Source organism: Borostomias antarcticus, assembly GCF_949987555.1.
Source record: "Borostomias antarcticus genome assembly, chromosome: 29".
Taxonomy (NCBI): Eukaryota; Metazoa; Chordata; class Actinopteri; order Stomiiformes; family Stomiidae; genus Borostomias; species Borostomias antarcticus.
This window is the reverse complement of record NC_140262.1, coordinates 5,633,213-5,638,212: the sequence shown is the minus strand read 5'-3', so window position 1 is coordinate 5,638,212 and position 5,000 is coordinate 5,633,213. Positions and strand designations below refer to the sequence as shown.

The 5,000-nt window shown below is 46.9% G+C and overlaps 1 protein-coding gene across 1 annotated transcript in view; it reads left to right on the top strand.

The window, feature by feature from the left end:
• The window catches only part of LOC311326743 (glutamate receptor ionotropic, delta-1-like), a gene marked incomplete at its 3' end in the record, with an annotated part of 98,302 nt that overhangs the window by 23,632 nt on the left and 69,670 nt on the right, over positions 1-5,000 (top strand). The gene's annotated exons all lie outside the window — the stretch shown is intronic.

Below are 5,000 nucleotides of genomic sequence, written 5' to 3'. Positions count from 1 at the left end.
CATCGCAGTTGGTGCTGGGTGATCATGGCCTCCATACTCCTGCAGTTGGTCTTTGCGAGTATTTCAGAGGCACACGATCACGCCAGGTGACCCAGGATGCGCTGTAGGCATCCGGCGTGGAAGTGCTCCATGGACTTGATGTGACGGCTGTATGTGGTCCATGCTTCACAGCTGTAGAGGAGGGTGGTGATGCAGACAGCCTGGTAGACAGCAACTTTGGTGTGCAGGGGGAGGTTGTTGTTCTGGAAGAGCCGGCGCCGTAGTCTCCCGAAGGCAGCTGATGCCTGTTTGATCCGGTTTTGGATCTCGCTGTCAATGCTGTAGTCTTCAGACAGGATACTGCCCAGGTACTTGGAAGGATGGAGTTATTGTTAGTGGCTTGTGGTCTATGGTGAAAGCAGGCAGGGTGTGTGGGGTACTGGAACTCCACTGGCAGACCACTTCTGTCTTGGTGTTGTTGACAGACAGACCCATCCTGCTGTAGGCTCTAACAACCACATCAAGGATGGCCTGGAGGTCCTGTGGAGAGTGTGCCACACACACACACACGCAAACACACACACACACACACACACACACACGCAAACACACACACACACACACACCCCTCCTCACTCTCCCCCGTTCCATCAGTCGGTGGTGATTGTTAGGTTCTAAAGGGCAGCAGGCAGAGAGTCGACGCTCCAACAGAAATAGCTGCCGCGTCTGTAGAGAGCTCTTCAGCGATGTGGCCCAAGAGCAAAGGGCGAACCGATCACAATAGCGCTCACTAGCCAGGCGCCTCCAAGCCAGCTCCTGTAGCAGTACATGTGGGTACCAGCCGACATAGCATTTTCAAATGGTCATCGAAGAGCATTCCAACACCGCTACAATATTGGCGTGTTTTACTTGATAAAGGGCAAAGTCGCAGTTTTCATTCTTCCCAGCATCTTAGCTCACTGAATAGATCAGATTTTTTTTTAATTCTATTTTATTTTATTACGGATTGTAAGCCCGCTGAGGCTCTTTGATTGGGCACATTTGCATAAAACCTTGGCAGCATATGAGAAGGGTCTGAGATGAGGCGGTTCTTTACAAGGACGAAATATTTTATTGTTCCAAATGGCTATTGCAGAAACAGGAGGAACTCACTCTTAAATTATACAATCGGCCAATTAAGCCAGACAGTGCTTGGCTCGTTACGGACGGCGCTTGGAAACATTCATCTCTGAGGAGAAGGAGTGGCCTTGGTGAGAGGTTGGCCTGCAGCACGGCGCCCGGCGGAGGTAGCTTGCAGAGGGCTGCGCCGAGGACGCCGGCGATCCAAACTAGCCTACGTACGCTAGCCTAAGTACGCCACGGTATCTTTTACTGTAGACCCTGAGAGATCCCCTTGGCAGAACCCACGCTCGCTAGTGTGTCAGCTGGCTGCTCATTACTTACAGACAGTGAAAGGTTAGAACAGGTGCGTTTATAGATATCCAATAAGGGAAGCGCCTCGTCCGCACGTTCAGAACGGTCGACGGATGAAAAATCTTTCCTCTGCAGGCAAATGCCACACCTGTCAGATTAGATGAAAATGCACAGGCTCAATTATTCTTCCCGACAGAAATACAAAAATAAATGGCCAAACAGCAGAGAGAAAACATACCCAGGCACACACACACACACACACACACACACACACACACACACACACACACACACATACACACACTCACACTACTAGTAGTAATTAAAATGGTGTTCTTTGGCCAGCCTGCAGAGAAATTAGCTGTCAGAAGAATTGTCATATTCACAATTCACAATTACACCGCCCTGTGAGTCTGTGCTGAATGGATGACTTCCCTTATTGGTGTTTGCTTTTGATTTGCAACAATATAATAACACTGGGAACAAAGCAGCATATTAAAGATCTGCGAGGTGACGCAGTGTGCATATTGAAACTGATCCGTGTGACGAGTGATAATTCAAGCTAATGGGTCATACAGCGGGGTGACGTGTGACAAGTATACTAAAATATTATTCATTAAAGGGTGGAAACGGATGGAGTCAGCTGAGGAATACTGTATGAGCTAGCTGGTGATGTCTCTCTCTAAAGACTAGCACTAGCCACGGGCTGTTATTACAGGATAATTGGTCACACTTTACAATAAGGGTCACAAAAAACATTAGTTAACTGTTAGCTAATGCTAATTTAGGGTTAGGTTAGGTTACTAATGTTAATTAATACCTTAGTCAAGGTTAGGGTTAGGGTTAGGTGAGTTAACCTTAGTTAACATAAATAACATTAGTAAATGGTTAATAGAGACATTCGTTAACTGTTACTTAATGCTTAATAATGCATTAATTAATGCTTATTAATGTACCCTTATTGTTACCGGATAATTTGTGTCAAAGAAACACCTAGTTATTTCCATGTTGACATGCGTACTTGTTTATCGTTCATAGAACAAAGGGAACCCGGAGACTATGGAACCAGACTCCTAAGGTTCTTCATCTGTAGAACACCAACAGACAAAAACACACGGTATACATCCCTCCCCTCGTATTCCCCGACGCCCCCTGTTCCAGAGCGAGGCCTCGTTTCACGGTGTCACAGGTACATTGGATGAGATATTCCGGGGGTGTTGTGGTCCGGTGGGGGTGATCTGTTCATGCGATCCCATTCTGTTCTGTCGTGATGTCACCCCCCCATCGTGTCCAGTAGCTCCGCCCACATTAGCGGCTGATCATGCGCTCTCCACTATCAGTCTGGGTGCAGCACTGAAGCTCCTCCCTCTTTATCTGCCACATCGAGAGGACCACCTCAGGATTGGCCAACGGTGTGACTTGACGGTCGGCCGCCTTCACTGCTTTGGCAGTAGAGAGCACGGTCACAAAGAAGCCTACATTTGGACTTTCGTCTGTGTGTGTATAAGGCCAGTGTGTGTGTGTGTGTGTGTGTGTGTGTGTGTGTGCGTGTGTTGAGGTGGATGTAATCCCTCACACAGTGGCAGCCCTGCATCTGACTCACCAAGCCCAGGAGAGAGAGAGAGAGAGAGAGAGAGAGAGAGAGGAGAGAGAGAGGGGGAGAGAGAGAGAGAGAGAGAGGAGAGAGAGAGAGAGAGAGAGAGAGAGAGGGAGGAAAAGCAAGCAAGTAGGCAAAAGACAGCTAGTACAAAAGGAGACAGTGAAAGGCCTGGCCTTGGTCTGCATTTCCTGTCAAATCTTTTCGGTCTGTGACCAGTGATGTGATTGGACAGACAGAGGAGGGGAGATTAGAGGAGAGGAGTTTAGAGAAGACAAGATCATCTTCTTGTTATGACGGTGCTTAGTGTCTGCTAAACCTTTCTGGTGTGTGTGTGTGTGTGTGTGTGTGTGTGTGTGTGTGTGTGTGTGTGTGTGTGTGTGTGTGTGTGTGTGTGTGTGTGTGCAAACGCGCATGCATGCGTGTGTATGCCAGCTAGCCTAGTGATAAAGAGTTGTATTGACGACCCAGGTTCTATCATGCCGTTTCAGACCCCTATCCCAGCATGCAGTGGGAGATATAGGAAATGCTTAGATAGATAATAGAACAATACAGCAATTTCCTGCAGGGGTGGTGAGAGACAGGATATTAGATGTTAAACGTGAGCTCGCTCGCCCATGCATGGCTCACATGTGAATCAGTACAATGATATCAGTCAAATGTTCCATCATGCATTTCTGTGGTGGTTTCACATCTACAGCTTCACAGTTCAGAGCGAGGGTTAGGGTTAGGGTTAGGGTTAGGGGAAGCAATTCTCTATTTGTGTCGTTTTGTTGCGAGTATAACTGACCAAGCCATTACAAGAATTCCAATGTACCTGTACCAGTACTTGTTACACATGGAAAATACACTTTCTATTCTATTCTATTCCATTCCATTCCATTCCATTCCATTCCATTCTATTCTATTCTATTCTATTCTATTCTATTCTATTCCATTCCATTCCATTCCATTCCATTCCATTCCATTCCATTCCATTCCATTCCATTCTATTCTATTCTATTCTATTCTATTCTATTCTATTCTATTCTATTCCATTCCATTCCATTCCATTCCATTCCATTCCATTCCATTCCATTCTATTCTATTCTATTCTATTCTATTCTATTCTATTCTATTCCATTCCATTCCATTCCATTCCATTCCATTCCATTCCATTCCATTCCATTCCATTCCATTCCATTCCATTCCATTCCATTCCATTCCATTCCATTCCATTCCATTCCATTCTATTCTATTCTATTCCATTCCATTCCATTCCATTCCATTCTATTCTATAGAGATGCACCTCCAAAGTACCTCGCCACAGCGTTGCCGATCTCCTGGCCTGCGTGGGTCACCTATAAGTGCATGTATCCCTACAGCAGGTCTTGGGAGACATAAGTAGTTTCACCAGAGGTATAGCATCTCCACAGGCGGAGGCAGCGAGTCAGAGGTGAGGGGAACACATAAAAGGCTGCAATGTGAAGCCAGGCAGGCCACTCACTTCCCACGGAGACCCACAATGCCTGGGCCAGGGCCAACTCCATCCTGCAGAACCTCAGAACCTCCCGAAGTGAAGAGAAAGGTCAATAGCACTAAAACACCATCTTCCTTGGGCGCCCGGTTTTTCCGCCAGGCTTTTTCACAAAGCCGCGGTTCTTTTCAGCACAGCGTGCTCATGCTTCTCTTCCACACAAAGAAAAAGTCTAATATTCTCTGGTGAACGTTATGGTTCAAGAGTGTTTTAACCGTAGTTTAAAAAAAGGCTACAGCTGAATTGTTGTTTGTTCAAATCCCGCCTCGGGTCACTCAGTGAAATAGGAGCTGCTGTTTCAGTACATCTAGTACTTATCCACCCTACTGTATTTCAATATGTACAGTATTGTAAGGAATGAAAGCTCCTGGGGCGCCCCGGTAGCTCACCGGGTAAGGCGCGCACCATATGAAGGCTAGTTCTTTGCGCGGCGGACCCGGGTTCGATGCTCGGGTCCTGTGCCGCATGTCCTCCCCTCTCTCTCTCTCCCACATT